The following is a 21,131-nucleotide window of genomic DNA, read 5'->3' as shown; positions in this document are numbered from 1 at the left end:
CTGTCAGCGTTGTTTGAATTGATAGAGTCATCACTGAGGACTACCCAGAGGTGTGGGCGAAGCGGGTTCATCTATCTTGACGGTGAGGGCGACAGTGTACTATCTCTAACTGGATAGAACTGAATCAAGCGCATCTTTCTTAGTCAGCCGTGGATGGGAGGGCGGGGGGGCAATATGCAGCAATCTGATTGGCCGAAATCTTTTCGTTCCGCCTACGCACCTATATTCACCGGGTATCAACTTGAGTAACATCTTGCATAGACAAATACACTGAAACCGGCGAAATGCGCGATCGAGTGATATGCGTACTTTTAGAGCATCAAATCGTACCAGCGTACTTTGATGTCAAAATGCGTGCCTGGTACGCAAAATGCGTGCAGGTTGGCAGGTCTGCATTACATATCCAAAAGGTCAAAGGTCAGCGTGACTGTGACATCATCATGTTTTAACGTCATATCTCAGGAAGAGAAGGGGAGACATTTGGTCAGATACTGAATCGGTGACTCTAATCTTGAAACTGTGCTGATTGTATAGATCTTTTTTTTTATAAATGTCAATAAAAGTCATACAACCACGGGGTGGTAACTGTAGTTTAAATATGTATTGGTATTCATATGCAGATATCTGTTTATAAATTGATAGACATATAGATAGATCCTTTATTGTCATTGTGTGTTATACAGTGAAACTTTGTTGGAGCAATCCAGTTAGCAGCACATGAATGTGTACACAGGCACCACCACACACTCACATAAGCTAATCACATCATCCTCTTGACCACACATTCATATCTATATTTATAAGATATATGATAAATATTAAGTAAAAACAATAAAACAGTAAAACAACAGTTATTGCAGTTATTGTTTATTGAGATTAGCCGAAACAACCGGTGCACAGAGAAAGATATCTTGGCCCGGATATCTGCTGGCTTCACTGGATCAACCTGAAGTATTGACCCTTGTCCCCAGAAGCTTTATCGTCATCAGACAACAACACAGGCTGAAAACGGTAACTTAAGGCACAAACTTGTATTCTAATCAACCCTCAGAGGACTGCGGTCCCCCCACATCTGCCCACCCCAAAGCTCCCTTTTTAAACAGGGCCACAAAAACCAACTGAGTGAGGATCACCTAGCAAAATGAGGTCATCTCCACACATCCTTTGATCCCTCCATTCTTCATCTCAGAGGCAAGTGGCATATAAGAGGATCTATCTTTGTGAACGGTTTTGAGCCCCCAAAATTACAAACAAACTAAAGGCGGGGATCGATAGAGTGTGTCTCACAGAATGATGAACTGGCACTTCAGAGGAGGAAAATCAATGTTGCGCTCCCTTTCTCTCCCTCTCCTCCTCTCTCTATCTTTCTCTTTTTGTCCTGAACTCTCTTCACAGCCCTCACACTGCAGTGTTTAAGTGTGTGTGTGTGTGTGTGTGTGTGTGTGTGTGTGTGTGTGTGTTCACATGTGTGTTGCTCGAAGCGGGGTCCCTCATTGTGATTTAATGGTCCTTTGTTTCTTATTCCTTTTTAGCCTGGAAGACCCCTGCCACTTTGATGTGTGAGCACACCCACCAATAATGGCCCATAGGATACGCAGTGGAAGTAAGTGCTTCTGGTCAGATTTACCGCTTTAGTGGTCCTCCTCCTCCTCCCTCCGCTGCCCCGGTAAACCTCAGCTCATCTGATGCGGACATATTGATCAGTGCAACATGGCAATCTTTAAATCATAACACAGCACTTAACAAAAAAATGAAACCATCTATTTATTGCAGCACATTCTTCGGACAGTTGACTGCATGGTGTTGCATTTTTATATCCCCAATATATACAGTCGTGTTGGAGGCAAAGAGAACCTCTGAAAAACAAAAGGAAGTCCACTGTATATCTTAAACATAAAATAAATAAAGTTCCCCAAGGGGAAAATTGAATCCAGGAGCTCTGTCTGAAGTTAGAAATTAACTGTTGTACTGTGGTCATCTGTAAGGATCACAGTCCCAACAGAGGGAAGCGTTACTCAGCTTGGTGTTTTGTGCTTTTACTTAAAAGATGTTTTGTAATAAGCAATCCAGCCATTATGTTGGAAAAAGCACAAAAATGAATCTAAAGTTGTTTTTTGTTGCTCCAAAATCTGCTGCTTGTAATGATGGAATAGGTACAGTATTTGCTTTGAGATTGCTTTTCCCCAGAGAGATGGAGTTATCCGATAACTGGAGCGTGATTATCTCAGTTGTTGGGGCTTTCAGTGAGCCGAGGCTGGTTGTGGCTCGGCTCAGTGTACACTGTGTTCCTTTGTCTGAATGGGAAATTTACACCAGCTCCCAGTCAAATGTGGTAATTTCTTCTGAGATGAATAACTTTGTCTGCTCTACCAGCAGCAGTGGCAGGTAACCAAGTATTGTTGGGTAGGCATCTGCAAAGCTGTCCAGACAAAATTTAGAATAAGTGATGGCTAGTGGCATGACTCAAGGGATGGCAGTGTCGGTTGGTCTGTCCAGCCTGCTTTCACCAGAAAAACGACCACACAGGTTGACTGTGCGGGCAGCTTATTGCAACCCATATTTGAGTTTACTGTGAGTCGGCCGTAGTGAAGTGACTCTGTGACTCAAAGCCTGTGTTATGATGTAAAAGTATCAAAGACGGGTGATGGATGGATAAAAAAACAAAACAAAACAGGACTTTCACCCAGGAGACCAGTGTCAAGTATGACTTCTTTGAATAACAATGTAGCCTAGTAGTGCTTGAAGGCCTATGTGTAGTATGCTACACTAGTAACGTATGTGACAAAAGTCATGATCTATAAAAACAGATTTAATGGGAGAAACTTCAACCCATGCTTACCAACATTTTGAAGACAGGAAATTGGTGATGCAGATGGTGAGGTGGAATCCCGAATGTAGCAATTGGTGAACATGTTTTGGCAAACAGCATTTTGGCTTTTGTCCATATGTATATTTTTAGTATGGATCCTACGCATTGTTTTATAAATGAGACCCCAAAACCGTAACTGTTTCATGATGTAAAGGACATGTTAAAACTGCAACATTAGAACGTCTTGTAAGTTGTTTTGGAAGTCAGTGTATATCGACCTATTCTGTTGTTTAGGTATGAGACAGCGTTTATCTGTCAGTCCACCACTGGCAACCCAATCAGCAGAAAAAATGTTGGCATTGTAAGTTTCTGCAAACCACAGATATGTTATGTGTGCATGTTATTATGTAGAGGATACGTTAAAACTTTCAGTAACCCTGTGATTAATGTGTAGTTAGGTTTAAGCACAAAAACTACTTGGCTATGGCTTAAATTACCCAGTTTGGGTCAAACAATACCTGCGAGAGAAGCAGCAATGTCTCGGTAAAAAAACCAGCTTCTTGTAGTACTATCCTCGCTGGAAAAACAGCAACGGGTTGCTACAAAAACCCTCGTTTGGTGCTTAAAAATCCACTGGAAATCACAACTGGCGTTGTTGTTTGTTGGTCTCTATCAGTGGTCTGCAGCTTGGCAGATGTCTCATCTAGGTGTCACGCTATAAACCATCCCCTCCACCTACTAATAGCAGCCCGTACGTAACTTTAGAAACGCTGACATAATATGTATGAAACGTGCAAATATAACATATTAGTGATTTTCAGGAAATATCTTAACAGCAGTTAAATGGATTGCAATGAAATTTGGTGCAGACATTCATGGTCCCAGAGGGGACTAAGTGATCTCCTGACCTTTTCTCCAGCTCCACCTTGAAGTTGACATTTCTGGGTTTAAGTGAAATATCTCAACAAATTTTGGATTATTATAAAACACACAGAGACAGAGGCCTACAGTAATTCCAGAGGATGAATCATGGCCATTCTGATGACTCTGACTTTTTATCTAGTGCAGCCGGCTGGTCAACATTTTCACATATCCTGGGAAATCAATATCTCAGCATGTACTACATTCATTGGCACAAACATTTGTACATTTATGATTTAGAGAAATTCAATCCCTAGTAACTTTACTGATGGACTGACTTTACCTCTACTGCCGTCAGGAGCAGGGGCTGCGTTAACTGAATATTCTCGGTCATTGACCGTTTTTTTACAACAATGACCGGAAAATCAGAAGGCCGTTGGCCATTTTGACCGGTTGCAATTACCACCCCTGCCCACTTGGCGGTGGAGTGCGTGCTGAAGAGCTATGGACAGGAGGCTTTGGAGCGCGTCTGTGACCACTACAGCTCACACACCGGTGCAGCTGAACTACTGGTGCAGAAGGAGCGCTTGCTGCGGGATTTCCTCCCGGTGAAGTGAGTGCTTGCAGGATCAGGAAACCCCTCATTCAGAGAGTCTTGCCGACTTCTGATAACTTCTCTGGGAGAAATGTTCCCCGACTTTAAAATTGTTGCTGAAGTGGCGCTGGTAATTCCAGTTTCCAGTGTGGCAGCAGAGCGCAGATTCAGCCTTCAGAACAACATCAAAACAGCCACGAGAAGTCGTCTGTCCGAGGCAAAAGTACAAAACGTAATGACAGTCGCCTCCGTAGCAACCTCCCTTGATGCGTTTGATTACGCACAAGCCGGCACAGAGTTCCAGTCCATGTGCAAGACGAGGAAGGTGACTGAGAGTTCAGGCCGCAGGTGAACTATGTTCAAGTCAGTTGATTTCTTGCAATTTTTTGTTCAGATTTTATTTGTAATTGTTTAATTTTGTTAAATTGCTTTGTTAATATATTATGCACAGTCAGTGGTTTAAGTGGCTGCCGTTTTCACACTGCAGAGAAAAAGTCATTCATCTGCTTCATGTAGTGTTGTTGACATAAGAAGCCTAATGGCATGGGTGTGTGGATGTCTGTTCATCTTTTCGTTCATGTCCTTATTAATGCACACTTTATAACTTGCTTGTTGGATTTATTAAAAATGAACGAATGAAAACTAAATGTCTTTGAATATCTTTATTATCATTTAAAAACTAAAATTAAAATGACCTGTAAAAATAGATTATGACCGGATTTTTTTCGGTCAAAATGATCGGCGACGAAAAGTCTAGCGCAACATCTGGTCAGGAGTGTGAATTTGTGGTTTTGAGTGAAATTTCTCAACAACTATTGGATGGATTGCTGTGAAATTTAGAGCAGACATTCATGTTCACCTCAGGATGAATTGTTATAAATTCATTGAGCTTAACTTTTCATCTGAAGCCATCATCAGGTTAAAGTTATTATTTTCCCAGCACTTTGTTTTATGAACAAATAACTGCACAACTAATGTGTATTCAGTGCTAATAAGCAAATGCTAGCTTGTAATGCTAGCTTGCTAAACATTAGTATACTGTCATTGTGAGCGTGTTAGCATGCTGATGTTAGTATGTATAGCTTCATAGAGCCACCGTGGCTGGAGAGTCTTCTGGCTTTTTTTTTTTTTTTTTTTTACCTTTGCACCAAAGAGGCAGTTCCTCCACCTGCATCACATTTTCTCCGTGTGTGCACATATAGGGTGCATGTAATTTGCATGAGCGAGCATGTGTCTGTCGGCCTGTCCTGGGCATTACCTGCCTGTGTGATGTGGATGAGCTTTCAGACAGCCCCTGTTGGTGCTGGAAGGCAGCGCTGTCAGCTGTGGAGAGCTCTTCCTGTCAGCCCTGCCTCGTGAAATTTAGGGCTGCGAGATGAAGCCTGAGACAGGTATCCATGTGGGGTGAAGGGGGTGGGGGAGCCAGAGAAGGGGGTGATCTATCCATCTACCTATCTATCTATCTTTCTAGCTATCTGTCCATCCACCTATCTATCTACCTACCTATCTATCTACAGAATCTATTTGTCTCTGTTTCTTTGTCTTTGTCTGTCTCCAGGGGTGCAGTTTGGGCTGGGAAGCTGCTTTGTGTCAGTAGTGAAATATTCATGGTACGTGCAGGGAGTTTGACGAGCTGCTCTGACACCTCCATACTCTCCACCCTCATTTTCATTTCCTCTCTGGCTCCAGCAGCACGTTACCTCGTAGCTCCCCCGATCTGCCGTTGAGCGCCATACTGTATGCTCAGTACAGTCATGATAAAAAGGAACTCACAGCACACTGCTTTTTACATTTTCATACCTAAGAGAATGGGATGTCAGGAAAAGAAAAAAAAAAGCTGCATATTGGCGGGAACATGTTGGCTGAAAAGCTTTCATTTGAGCATTTATTACCATTATGTTAAAGGCTTTCATGCTAAAAACGGCACTTTGCTGTACGCTCTATAAGATCCTTTTTGTCCTGTTATAATGGGAAAGCTCTCATTCTAAATATGAAATTAATGACATCTTGGGTGCTGAATGTGGCTTCCTACATCCCTCAGAGAACTCAGCTGGACTTAATGTACCCAGCTGGATTTCATGTTTAAGAGAAGATTGTTGTGATAATAGCATCAACAGGAGAAGGATTGTTCCAGAGAGAAAAAACAGGAATGTGACATCGCACTAAGAACGTGTTGTTCCTTATGTATTGTAATCTGCTGTATCACACCTGGTATCTCTGCCTGTTCTTCTGTGGATTTGTCTTTGTTGATATAACTTGGCTGCATATAATGGTGAGTCTGAAAAGAATTCAGTGACACCAAAACATGACAGTTTTTGGAACATTGTAATCCATATCTTCACATGACATCCTGTCGTCTCAATTTGGATGAGAATCCCTGGAAACCAGAGGCCAGTGTTTCAAGATACAAAAAGTTGTTTCTTAAAGGAACTCTTGCAAGAAGTTCAGAGAATTTTTTTTGTGTGTGTGTGGTTATTCTCATGGCACGTCATGTTTTTTCACTTCATGTACATCAATATCAGTCCGTCCTTAGGAATTATGTCTTTATTGGTCAATCTGTGTAGTCTAGCAGCAAGTCCTCAAAAAAGGCTTTAGTTTTCGAGATACCCCTACCCGAGGTAGAACAAAACACAACAATGTTTTTTTAAATCTTCAGGGTCTCCCATTCATGAAATGGATTGTCTTCAACTTTTATTTTGGGGCAAAATTATTTTTGGGGGGCATTCTTTACAACTACCCCAATCTCTGAAAAAGGGACAAATCAGGCCAGTTCGGATAAGGGAAATATGACAAAAAAGCCAATTTCTTGAGAATGCTCACTCCTTTCCTCATAATATTTGCTGAAGTATAAAACAAGTGTCTGCCCTACATCACAAAAGAGTCAGAAAGTAATTCACTTTAAAAAATCCTGAAATATAACCCTGAAAACATGGCTTTAATTTAGGCGGAAATTGCATTTTTGTGATAATAAGAAAAGAGGGCTTCTTTACTTTTCTCTTATTTAACAGAAAATCATAAAGTCCTGTCAAATACACTGTTACTGTATTGTCTAAGGTGTTTTGAAAAATAACCATTGGTTGTTTGGAGATACCTAGTACAGTTTTGTTGTAAATGAGGTTTCTATAGGTAAACCCCTTCTCTAAAAACAGCCAAATTAGGTCATTCGAATGAGGAATGGGTGGCATAGCCTATAAGTTAAGAATGCTTAATCTGATGGTCATCACACTTGGGGAAGAAAAGACCAGGTGATTGAAAGGTTGAGATGTGTATAATACAGTCCTGTCAAGACCTTAAACATGAGTTTTATGAGTGGCAAGTTATGGGAAGTTTTATCCAGGGAGAAGAGATTCATTCTTCCGAATAGGGGAAGGGCAACATAAAACCACGTCATTTATTAATGGAAATCTATTTTGATCAGATTTACAATTTCAGTAGTCAGAACAATCTGTTCTACACACTCAAACAGAAAGTGTATTAATAAATTAATTTAGCTGGGAATTATAAGGCTCTGAATACAGACAAGTGCTGCACACTTACAGTACACTTACAGTAAGTGTAACAGTAACAGTCAGTGTGGGGGCAGGGCTACTGATGGTCAGTTATTTTAAATCACAACATACAGCTCTGCTGAGGAGAAACATGAAATGCGCTGGAAACAAAAGGAACCACCAACCTAATGGCAAATAACAGGTAAGACAAATGTGCAAATGACATATTCCTTCATATTTTTAGATTAAAGAATAGTTTGTTTTATTTGCAAGATAGATTGGAAGTTGTAAGTCACTGGCAGGTGTTCTGATCTAGGCTGACAGAGGCTAGCATGAGTTAGCAGTTGTGTGTGTGTGTGTGTGTGTGTGTGTGTGTGTGTGTGTGTGTGTGTGTGTGTGTGTGTGAGTGTGTGTATGTTTATGATGGAGAGAGAGACTTGGGCCAAAAATTGGCCACATAAAACTACTGTATTTTCCATATTTTCCAGAGTTTACTGTAATAATGGAGCCAACAGAGCCAGCGCAGTCAGGAAGCCAGTGACAGTCATATCCTTTGAAAAAACTGTCTTAGTTAATTCTTCAGTTAGTTCAGTGAAAGCTCTTTCATGTTCGTTTAACTTCTTTTCTGACAGATATTTATTTCTGGCTGCTGAAATGTTTCTTTCTGAAATGTAGTGTCCAAGACAGCTTCTGTGATACTTGGCATCATAAGCAAATAAATCTGGATGGGTGAGCATACGATGATGTACTTTTCATCATGCCTCTCTGAAGCTGCACTGAGGACCTTTGACCTTGTGCTTTCACCTGTACCAGTACTTATAGGCGTCAGGCCTTCTCCCTTTGTGGCTTTCTGGCTGCAAATGAAACACTGGGTGCGAATGTCAAATCCAGTTTCTCTGGTCAGTCGTTTCCTTGTGTACTGATCCTTGGCTGGTTCTTGCTCACTGGCCGTAGGCTTATAGTTATGTGCATTGGAATAACTGGCCCTACATGATCTGTGATATGAAACCTTAACCTTGAAGGACAGTATGTCGTCAGAGTGGGGGGATAGTCGCAGGACCTCATCACCTCGTTCCTCAGCAGCCTTAAGTATTGTTTTGAGTCCTTGCAAGGTGGGGTTCTTGACGTGTGGATTATTCTTATCTCCTTGTAGGGCACTTTCACATATTAAACACAGCTTTTCATCCAGTGTCTGTGAATGTGGCTGGCTTCCTGACTGCGCTGGCTCTGTTGGCTCCATTATTACAGTAAACTCTGGAAAATATGGAAAATACAGTAGTTTTATGTGGCCAATTTTTGGCCCAAGTCTCTCTCTCCATCATAAACATACACACACTCACACTCACACACACACACACACACACACACAACTGCTAACTCATGCTAGCCTCTGTCAGCCTAGATCAGAACACCTGCCAGTGACTTACAACTTCCAATCTATCTTGCAAATAAAACAAACTATTCTTTAATCTAAAAATATGAAGGAATATGTCATTTGCACATTTGTCTTACCTGTTATTTGCCATTAGGTTGGTGGTTCCTTTTGTTTCCAGCGCATTTCATGTTTCTCCTCAGCAGAGCTGTATGTTGTGATTTAAAATAACTGACCATCAGTAGCCCCCACACTGACTGTTACTGTTACACTTACTGTAAGTGTACTGTAAGTGTGCAGCACTTGTCTGTATTCAGAGCCTTATAATTCCCAGCTAAATTAATTTATTAATACACGTTCTGTTTGAGTGTGTAGAACAGATTGTTCTGACTACTGAAATTGTAAATCTGATCAAAATAGATTTCCATTAATAAATGACGTGGTTTTATGTTGCCCTTCCCTATTCGGAAGAATGAATCTCTTCTCCTGGATAAAACTTCCCATAACTTGCCACTCATAAAACTCATGTTTAAGGTCTTGACAGGACTGTATTATACACATCTCAACCTTTCAATCACCTGGTCTTTTCTTCCCAAGTGTGATGACCATCAGATTAAGCATTCTTAACTTATAGGCTATGCCACCCATTCCTCATTCGAATGACCTAATTTGGCTGTTTTTAGAGAAGGGGTTTACCTATAGAAACCTCATTTACAACAAAACTGTACTAGGTATCTCCAAACAACCAATGGTTATTTTTCAAAAACACCTTAGACAATACAGTAACAGTGTATTTGACAGGACTTTATGATTTTCTGTTAAATAAGAGAAAAGTAAAGAAGCCCTCTTTTCTTATTATCACAAAAATGCAATTTCCGCCTAAATTAAAGCCATGTTTTCAGGGTTATATTTCAGGATTTTTTAAAGTGAATTACTTTCTGACTCTTTTGTGATGTAGGGCAGACACTTGTTTTATACTTCAGCAAATATTATGAGGAAAGGAGTGAGCATTCTCAAGAAATTGGCTTTTTTGTCATATTTCCCTTATCCGAACTGGCCTGATTTGTCCCTTTTTCAGAGATTGGGGTAGTTGTAAAGAATGCCCCCCAAAAATAATTTTGCCCCAAAATAAAAGTTGAAGACAATCCATTTCATGAATGGGAGACCCTTAAGATTTAAAAAAACATTGTTGTGTTTTGTTCTACCTCGGGTAGGGGTACCTCAAAATCTGAGGGCCCCTGCTGCTAGACTAGTGTGGATAGGTATGTAGCGCCTCCTTCACCGACATGCAATGACCATTGGTGGTTTGATCAACTGTAACTATGATCTTTCCCTATTTTTTTCCTTAAAGGAACAATGAACCCCTAAATAACATATTTTTCCAGTGGCAATGTCTCCAGATGTCATAGCCCAAATACTCAAGATAATCCACAGACCTTGTTGTGAGCAGTTTCATGCAGGAACTATTTTCTTTTTACCGAAAACAATTCCTTTGATGCCTTTCAGGCTGGATTTCGAGCACATCACAGCACTGAGACTGCACTTGTAAAAGTTTTAAATGACATTCATCTGAGCAGTGATGCATCAAAGATTTCGGTTCTGGTATTACTGGACCTCAGTGCTGCATTCGACACAGTTGACCATAAGATACTGCTCGACAGACTAGAAAAGTTTGTGGGACTTTCTGGCACTGTGCTAAATTGGTTTAAATCTTATTTACAAGACAGGGATTTCTTTGTGTCACTTAGCAATTATGAATCTGTGCAAACAAAAATTACAGTTCCTCAAGGGTCCATTCTTGGGCCTCTTCTGTTCAACATCTATATGCTCCCTCTTGCTCAGATTATGGAATATCATAACATCTCCTACCATACTTATGCAGATGACACACAACTTTACATAACAGTGTCACCAGATGACTACAGTCCCCTACATCTGCTAAATAAGTGCATTGACAAAATCAATACATGGATGTGCCAGAATTTTCTACAACTAAACACAGACAAAACTGAGATAGTTGTTTTTGGCTGCAAAGAACAAAGATCAATAGTCAGCACTCACCTTGACGCCATGACACTAAAACCTACAAATCAAGCCAGAAATCTTGGTGTAGTTCTGGACTCTGGACCTAAATTTCAATAGTCACATTAAGACAATTACTAAATCAGCCTACTACCACCTTAAAAACATTGCAAGAATAAAAGAATTTCTGTCTAAACAAGATACAGAAAAACTTGTTCGTGCTTTCATTTTCAGCAGGCTGGACTATTGTAACGGTGTCTTCACAGGCCTGAGTAAAAAATCAATCAGACAACTGCAGCTCGTCCAGAACACTGCTGCCAGTCCTCACCAACACCAGTGATGCCTGTGGAACAAACTTCCAGAATATCTGAGGTCGGCTGAAACTGTCAACTCATTTAAATCAGGGCTTAAAACATTACTATTTACTGCAGCTTACCAGTGAACTAGATATGTAACTTATTGTTAGGATAATCTGTAGCTATTGTTTTTATATTTGTCCGCTGTTGCTTTTGCTTTATGTTTGCTTTTTAAATGCATTTTCTGCACTGATTTTAACTATTTATACTATTGCTTTTAGCTTTTGTTTTTAATGATCTATTGTTCCTTTAATTTTTTATTTTAATGTATTTCTCTTGTAAAGCACATTGAATTTCCTTGTGTATGAATGGTGCTATATAAATAAAATTGCCTTGCCTTGCCTTACCGAAGTACATCTTTGTTTGTGCTTGTGACAGCTGGAGATGTAAACATTGAGCGTCCTCTTCAGCTGAGCTGTAACATTAGCTAGCTCAGTGCTGCCACCAGTACATGCACGCTTCTTTCTGTGATACCCTTGGTGGCCGAAACACACTGGCCATCAACTGGGCGAAAGAATATGCTCCTATTACTTTCAATGTACAACCCATCAGTGGCAGCAGCAAGATGTGCGTCCGTGCTCCTGGATGCACCGCCACACATCACACCACTGTCCTATTTCCAGCCTCGTCACCCCCAGAATTAAATGCATTTTTCCCAACTGCCTCTTTGCTTGTACAGACCAGCTCCTGTAGCAGCTCGACTCTTCTCCTCACCATGGATGTATAAAGACAACTCTGTAGCTATTACTGTGTCTCGTGTGCGACAAAGAGTGGACGAAGAGAGACTCGTTGTTGAGGTGGGGAAATATCATGAGCTAAACAACCCACAATCCTGTCATTATAAAGACAACGGCCAAAAAGATAAGCCGAACAGAGACCGGCTCTTCAGGTGAGAAATCAACTTTAATAAGTGGCTGTTTGCACATTTAAACTAATGCAGAGGTGGAGGAAGTACAGATGTTTCAGTAAAGTAAAAATAACTTTGCATGGTCGCCTGTTGATGAGATACAATGCGACGCGTCCAGTGTGTGTTGAGGGCTGCCTTAAGCTTTCAGCCTAAGGGTTGGGTACTGTTCTCTAGTGCAATCTATTGGCTGTATCTGTGTCAACAGAAAGGACTCATGGAAGTATGAGGGCAGTGACTTTCACAATGTTTCTCTATTTTCGTACCTAAAGGAAGAATAAATTAACCTTAAGAGGAAAACTATGTATTTTGTATTTCAGGGTGAACTGTCCCTTTAAGTATTTCAGTTGCCTAACTGTTTAACATTCAGTCAGCATTTTGGACAATGGGACAGTTTCACTTGAGCTCCATCCTTATCATGCAGTTCAGTTCTAAAAATATGGAATGAAGGTGTTCATACAGTTAGCACACGTCAGCAGCTTGGTGGTAGAACATCACATGTCAGAAGTAGAAAAGCTGCTGTATTGACAGCAGGCCTGTTTACATCCGAGGCTCCGGCAGTCAGACAGCATTGATCAGCTCCTTGCTCTCTGCATAATTCTCAGCATCATCCTGCAGCCGAATGATTAGCCTCGGGGGAAAAAGTAAACAGGAGCGGGTAAAAGTTGCAAATCATCTTTTCATTATATTTTTCTGCAGCCTCCCTCGTAAGTCCTCATCACAGAGCCGAGGCCTCTATCTCCAAACTCTGCAGAAATATCAATATGGATTTAGGAGTCTCCCTGAAGCAAGGTCCTCAGCTAATTAAATCTGTAATCACTTTGTACTGTAAAAACACAAGCAGGGGAGGAGGGGACGGGGGAGTATGTGGCGGTTTAAATGAGGGCCAGTGGAGTTTTATTTAACAAAGACAGCTAATTGGGTCAGAGCTCTTTATCCTCATAAAGCACAGAGGTTTCCTGCTATCCAGTCGGACTGCTTACGGCTCTTTGCTCTCAAACAGAGTTTGACTCTTCCAGAGAGAGTGAGACGGGGGAAAAAGAGGTTACGGTGAAGACGGAGCAGAGCTGCTGTTGTCAAGGCTACGGCAAACAGGTATTTTATATTGTCTTTGGGGTTTGAAGTCACTTGTACGACGAAGGAGGTAATGGGATTCAGAAGGGCTCCGTGTCGAGAGTGAATTCTAATAGAGGAAGAAGCTACAGAGACGTACGAGTCCATGAACTCCTTCCATCTTTCATCTCAAGAGGAGGGTTCATGCAAGCAAGGTGTTGCGCGCCTCGCTGGTGCCAAGCATCCTACAGCTGTCGTGTCTCATCACAAAACCTCTCTCCGCCTCCTCTCTATATATTGTATCAAGATTCTGTGTCGTGGGACGAGCAGAAGGTAATGTGTCTTGACTATATTCTCTGATACTCAGAGTTGTGCTCTTTTGGATAGTTGTAGTGTCATCTCACAGGTCATGGTGGACTTGCGAAATTATAGCAAACTGTCAGAGTCCATTAGTAAACATTAAAAATAGTTCAGCTCTGTATTTGAAACAGAGAGCAGTGAATCGTGAAATTCTTTTTAACATAATTTAATCCTGTTGTCATTGGTTTTTGTTATTCATATAATTTGACTTACCTAATAGTCTGTTTCTTGAAAAAATTATACTAAATGAATCCAGTATCAGTAGAACTGTGTAGCTCACATTCCGTGTTTCAGCATTTTACTAATCAAAGGTGAGAATTCTTTGTGTTGCATTGAATATTTGGGGTGTAACGGCTCACAAAATTCATGGTTCAGTTTGATACTTTACAGGTGTGTCATGGTTCGGTGTGTTTTTGATACAGCAAAAACACAGAAATGCCAGAACAAATAACGTGTATTGTTACATGACTATTAAATATATATATATATACACACATTATATAAGAATATATATGGAGGAAGTCAGGTGATGTAGTATAAAAAAAGCAGCAAATGTCAACATGGACAGATGGGTCAAACAAACACAAGACTTTCACCCAGAAGAGCGCTGTTTGTGTCCTGTGTGAGACCAAAAATCAGTGTTGAGGTATTTTAATTTAGTGCATGAGCTGACTTGAGTCGCCACTTTAAGTCCCCGTATGGACCAAGTATGAAGTGTCAACTGGTGGCTGGAGAGGTGCCAGCTCACCGCCTGGGCACTGCTGTGGTGCCCTTGTGCAAGACACTGAACCCACAATTGCTTGGGGCACCTGTCCAAGGCAGCCCCCTCGGTCTGACATCTCTCCACTTAGTGCATGTACAGGTCCTGTTTGTGCACGTGTGTGTATTTCTGTCCTGTGTATATATGGCAACAGTGACAAAATTGAATTTCCGCTCGGGGATTAATAAAGTATATCTTCTGACTTATGTTATGTACCTAACATAACAAACAAAGTTATTTTAAAGCAAATTATGAACCTTTCCTAAACTTAACCAGGTTTTTGCCAAAGTCTACCATTCTGAAAAGACAGAGGAAACTGACACGTACAAAACTGACATTTGAGGGGAACATAGTGTTTTAGTTTGAAGTGTGGAGCCACTGACCAAGCTGCCTTATTTAATGAATTGGGAGTGAAAACGCATTGATGTATGTATGCTACATATTTCTGTATATTGTATAATAGATGGCATGGTTATGTATTTTTAGGATCAATACATATCAGGTTTATGGTCTAATTCAAGTTAAAGCTTTACAAACTGGTATTGTCATGGCCAATATTTGTTAATTCTGTTCACCAGAGTTTACTTTGTATCCCGTGCTTTTCATCATACATGTACAACTGTGAGCATTATCTGTCTCAGATTATTCCATGCATAATTATCAAACTCATCTGTTTGGCAGAGTGAGGTGTGAGAAGTTCTAAATTTGTTTTGGTGCAGATCTGTTTGTGTAAAAGCTCAACAACAGTTTCTTATTGCAGCAAACTACTTCATGGAAATAAATTAGTGTAAGGTTCCTTCCACTCTGACAGTTTTTGGGGCTCGCACAGATTTTTAATTCAGATGTTGTGTAATCGACTTATTTCTGTGTTGAAGCAGCCGCAGCGTGTCAACTGTACTCTTTAGTATTCTCTGCTACACATTAACAGCACTTACTGAATTAAAATGAAACAGACACAGCAGCACGTCGTGCTATGAGAAAAAAATTACAACAATATATAAGTCATTAAGATGTTTAACTTGTCCCGGGCTGAGCACATTACATCAACAAACACCCTCTATTTGGAGTAAATAGTGGCAGAGCGGACAAACACTTCATTAAAACTTCACAGAGAAGACAAATGAAGAAAAAAAGGAGAACCTCGCCAGGGTTGCCTCATTACTCCCTCTCTTTTCCCTTTGAATTTGAAAGCCAAAGGAGTCGCTGTGTGTCTACGGTTTCTCTGTGAGCTGCTGCTCTGAGGTGGTGACCTCGCGCTGCCTCCATCCTCTGTGTTACTCACATTTGTGTCTGTCCCCGGGGCTCTTCGTCTAAAGAGCTCGGACTGAAGAGGCAGGCGGGCCAAGCACAGTATGGCGAGGTTAGCCCGGCCCTGGAGAAATCTTCACAGCGACCTGATTTCTCTTAGTTGCTCCCCATATTCCCTAGATCTTCCACTCATATTCACCTGATCCTCTGTCAGAGCCATTTTGTGAGGAAAAACTTCCTTAACAACAGTGAAACTAGAACAAGATTACAGACTCCAGCAGTTTAATTGCAGATTACAAGGCAAGTTTATTTGTTCAGCACATTTCAGCGACAAAGCAATTCAAATACTTTACATAAAACATCAAAAAGCATCGAGGCAAAGTGCAAAAAAACACTTAACCCCATTAAACAGCAAGAGAATAGAAGATAAAATTAAAAACTAGAATTACTGCCTCACTGTTGTACGCCTCTGTGAATCATCTAAGTTGCACTTAGATTACATCCATGTCAGTGAAAACATGGATGCTTCACACACAGAAGATCTATACAATCAGCACAGTTTCAAGATTAGAGTCACCAATTCAGTATCTGACCAAATGTCTCCCCTTCTGTTCCTGAGATATGACGTTAAAACATGATGATGTCACAGTCAAGCTGACCTTTGACCTTAGCACATGAATTCCCAAGTTAGGGCCAGAAATATGTTTTGTGAGGTGACAGTGACCTTGACCTTCGACCGTCAAATGCAAACCAGTCCGTCCTGGAGTCCGGGTGAACATTTGCGCCAAATTGAAAAAATTCTGTAAAAGTCAGATATTACATTCACAAAAACAAGATAGATGCAAGGTCACAGTGACCTTTGACCACCAAAATCTAGTTAGTTCTTCCTTGAGTCTCCTCTTCTGTTACTGAGATATGACGCTGTATAATGGCCAGAAAGGGGCTCTTGCAAAACGTTATGATGTCACAGTTAAGCTGACCTTTGACTTTTTGGATATAAAATATCATCACCACATTATTTTATCGTATTCACATTTATGTGAAGGTTATGATTAACGTATTACTTCATGAGTCACAGCTAAAAACATGTTTTGTGAGGTCACAGTGACCTTGACCTTTGACGTCCAAGTTTGTGCCAAATTTGAAGGAATTCTCACAAGATATTTCTGAGGGAAAAGTATTTCCTTATCCACTGTGAGGGCTCAAGAATAGAGTTAAATTTGTATGCTGTAAAGCCCCCGGAGGTAAATTGTGATTTGTGACAATAGGCTTTATTAATTAAATTTCAATTTAAGTTGACACGGACATAGTCACAGTGACCTTGACATTTGACCTTGAACCAACAAATTCTAATCAGTTCATTCTTGAGTCCAAATGAATGTTTGTGCCAAATTTGAAGACATTCCATCGGGCTGTCCTTCAGATATCGTGTTCACAAGAATGAGATGCACAGCCTGAAAACAAAATGCCTCCAGCCATTTCGCTATTGCCGGTGCCATGGCAGAAAAACATGTTTTATTTCACAATAAAATCTAAATTTGGATAGATGTTGAAAAACAGCAAAGTTATCCTTTAATTGGAGATTACACTGCAGCAGCAGCCCGAGCGCCTAGCTGTCAGGTGTCCCTGCAGATTTTTCTTTCATTGTTTAATCTGGCAGATAATTGCATCCATTATTAGAAATGATGCATAACGTCTGCCTGAGATCTGGTCGTGACTGTTTCCATGAATCCTCATCAAAATTGCATATTTTCAATATCAGTGGGATAGCAATGCGTTGAGAAGAATCTCTCATCACAGCTTGTCATATCCATCTCGCCGAGATCTGAGTTAATATTAGCGATTGGTCCCCGAGTCACGTTCAGCCCCATCTTTTCATTCCAGCATCTGGATTTAATTGGTGCTACGCTGTAAAGCCACAGCTGCTCTGCCTGTTAGGACAATAAATTACCCCAATTAGGAGTCGAACAAAAGAGGCTGTCTGACACCACAGCCCGCTGCCATGCCTGGAGATAGGAATGCGATGGAATGAGGCTTCTCGCTGACGTGAAGCCGCACCAAAACACCTGCCCCATCATCTCTCTGATCAAAACACAGTTCCAGTCCAGCGGTTATATAGAGCAGGAGGAGATTGCTTTGCATGGCCTGCAGCTCGCTGTAGCCTCACTCGCCAGAGCTTGTGGTGTGCAAATGAAATAGAAAAAGTGTCACAGTGTTTGAAATCAATAGAAGGTATGGTGGAAGGTGTGTAATTACTGGGCGGATGATTAATTGGTGTTTGGATGATGAGTTGTGGATACATCCAGGTTTTCTGGCAGCCGCCTGCCATATCGATGGCACCGGTAATGAAGGCAATAATGAGGGAAGGTTTAGGAGGATGTGGAATGGGAGGAACAATAGGAACATCTGTGCCTCTCTACAGTTAGAGTATAATTGAGACCATATTTCATTTTCCTCTTTGAAAGCTAGCCCTACTATACTCGCTCTCTGAGAGATGAGACATATTTATTTGCCGCTGTAACACATTCGCCAGCTCAGGCGACTCAGGTGGTCTACCTTTGAGGAGAATGTAGGGTAGCTGCCGCCGTGACGACGGTCTCTATCTCGATCAGCACTCCTTCCACGTCTCGGCCCGGCCACGCCATCCCTTTGTCTCACCGCTTGCTGTGAACACGCCATTAAGCCAGCCAGAGTTTGACAAGAAAAATGAAGTGTGCTATTTCCTGTGGCCTCGAGTGTCTTCCTGAATAATGAGCGCATCGCCTGGACCCCCCTCCCACTCTCTGCCATTGGTTTTAGTCTCCCCCTCCAAGTTCCAGTCTGCTGAGAGAGTGAAGGGGTCTTTAGGTTGGCGCTTGTCTCGGAGAAGAAGAAGAAGAAAAAAAAAGGCGGTCATGCAAGACCTGTCAAACTAAATCTGGAAACCCAGAAAAAGAAAGAGGATTAGATGAATGAAGTGGATTTTATTGATGAAATCCTCATCCCATGTCACGGTATTAGAGAATGCAGAATAGGGCCTACTGTATCTGAGGAGAAATCCATTATGATGGAGCATCATGAGATGGTGCAAACAGCTGCAAATGGGTGAGCCAAATTAACTGGCACTGTTTCCCCACATCTCATATATTTCCGTGCTTTTTTAAACACGTCAAATGGCTCAGCGGCACCACTGGATCATAGCAAAACGCTGCCTCATGCAGCAAACCGCTGAGAAGAAAGGGGAAGCTCCAGTGCTATTTCCTCGCCCGGCCTTATTTCTCCCAATTACCAGCGTGTGAGAAAACAGTCTGACACGACTGACCTCCTCTCGGAGAGCTGTGGTCATGACTGGAAGGCTCTCCCTGCTTATTATGACAGAATAGTTATGGTAATGGAAGGAAAGTCTGCACCGTGGCGATAGCACTGCAGGAACGGATAGCCTATTATCCACCACTGTGTGCTGGTAGTAATGGTGAGAAAGAGGGCATCCTATCTGTTATGGTGATGATGCATTTTAAATGGGTAGTGCCTATTATATATCAGTGGATGATAATGGCAGGAGAGAGCATCCTCTGGGTTATGGTCATGATGCCAAGGAAATGGTGAAAAGGTCCGCGCAGAATACACAGAGTGCAGCGTCGTGGTTTTATGGTGATGGATTGAACGAAGGGAGTGGCGGGGTTTTTCTCTCTCGGTTGTAATAACGGCGGGCCGGTCCATGTGTTCAAAGAGCGTGAATATCCAGGGAAGGGAAGACAATATATGTGTGTGTGCTGCCGCGTGCACGCGACAAACAAGAGCCACGCAGTAGAAAGAGAGCCTTAGTTAGCTGTCTGCTTGGCGCTTCGCCGCCCCTGTGATGTATGTTTATGGCCCATCATCTCTAGCCAATTACCCTGCCTCAGTGTGGGAGCACCGCGCCTTCCCCATCACAGCCGTCAGTGTCTGAGCGCGGAGAGAGACGGCGACAGTTAACGTTCCTGGACATCCCTGGCAGTGCGCTGTTTTCCTAGGGGGCTCTGGAGATTCATCTTCAAAAGTAAGCCACGGGGTAGCAGAGTCTGCCGAGTCTACAGCTGCTGTGGGAATTGGAGGCTTGTTGACTGTGTGTCTCTGTGGGTGCGTGTGAATGCAGTGTGGGTGCTAGAAGTTAGCACAGTATGTGTGCAAACTTTGTGAATCTCCCACGCACGCTCCTGTGACTGCATCAATATGAGCTGCGTGGATCGCTCACAGTTCGATACATTGACGCATGCACATGGTAAATGATGTGTGATCATCACGTTACACTGAAAAGCCTCCCAGCTGGGAAATGACCTCGGCATGTCTGTTCTCTTTGTTTCCCAGATACAGCCGAGGCAGACGTGTTCATGTTCCCCGTTCAGGTCAACCTGCAGACTCTCTCCCACAAACACATCTGACTTTTACAAGGTAATCTTCATCTCTCTCTTTTTGCATCAGAAAATTGTGTTTTGTGCTGAATTATACTTCTGTGTTCGGCTCTCAGTGGTGTCTCAGATTGCTTTTCCATAAAACGTTCTCCTGCAGAGAGAAGTCACATTAGAAAAGGTAAACCAAATCAAAGTCGCAGCGCAACAGCCACGAAGCCTAATTTGCTTTTTGCAGGGAGTTGTTTTTAACCCCGCTGACACCAATGAGGAGCGTGACTTCATCTCAGGCAGTCCTTAAACTTCACATTTGGATGATTCCTCTGTGAAACTGAGAATGCAGAGTGGCAAGACAAGGGTTTATATTTTGATTTTTTTTTCTTTCTTTCTGGCTCCATATTCACACACTGTGACAGATTGAAACTGCAAAGCTGTGTTTGTGTTGGCTAGATGAAGGAACGTTCCTGCCCAGAGGGTTTATCAGGGAGAGAAAATATTGACCGCCAACAGTTGCACTTTGGTGGTGTTATTGCTTTTCACACTTGTGTGATACAGACAGCAGTCGCCAAGCACAACAATTGTAAACCCGCAGCCATATTGACAGCCGCATTGCTCTTCTGTGCAGGGCAGCGTATCCAGCTTATGCTGTTTACTTTTTAGCTTATTTCACCAAAGTGCTTTTCGCAGACAAATAACATAAAAGTGCTGCAACAAGGTGAGAAGGAAAGAAAATACTTAACTGGAGGTGAGACGCCAGACCAAGAGGGGCCTCTAAATATCCTTCTAAATTAAGACTACAAAACACAGTGACAAAACAGCAGCAGAATGTGTGTGTGCAAGTGTGTGTGGGTTGTGTGTGTCTGGCTCTCTTTCAATATGCTGTAGTGTTTTACTTGCTCAGCCAGCTTCTCTGATTATTGGTTTAGCTCACAGGTG

At 41.8% G+C, this 21,131-nt stretch overlaps 1 protein-coding gene across 3 annotated transcripts in view; it reads left to right on the top strand.

The window, feature by feature from the left end:
- Positions 1 to 21,131, top strand: part of mgat4c (mgat4 family member C) — a 190,097-nt gene that overhangs the window by 86,372 nt on the left and 82,594 nt on the right. For 2 of the 3 annotated variants that reach the window (XM_049573050.1, XM_049573051.1), the window contains exons 3-4: positions 1,533 to 1,603; positions 20,155 to 20,238. The gene's annotated coding sequence lies outside the window, so the exon portion shown is untranslated. Of the gene's footprint in view, positions 1 to 1,532; positions 1,604 to 13,361; positions 13,503 to 20,154; positions 20,239 to 21,131 lie in introns of those variants that run through there. The other variant, XM_049573052.1, reaches the window with a different exon arrangement.

Source organism: Epinephelus fuscoguttatus, linkage group LG4, assembly GCF_011397635.1.
Source record: "Epinephelus fuscoguttatus linkage group LG4, E.fuscoguttatus.final_Chr_v1".
NCBI classification, from domain to species: domain Eukaryota; kingdom Metazoa; phylum Chordata; class Actinopteri; order Perciformes; family Serranidae; genus Epinephelus; species Epinephelus fuscoguttatus.
This window is presented reverse-complemented; position numbering and strand designations above follow the sequence as displayed.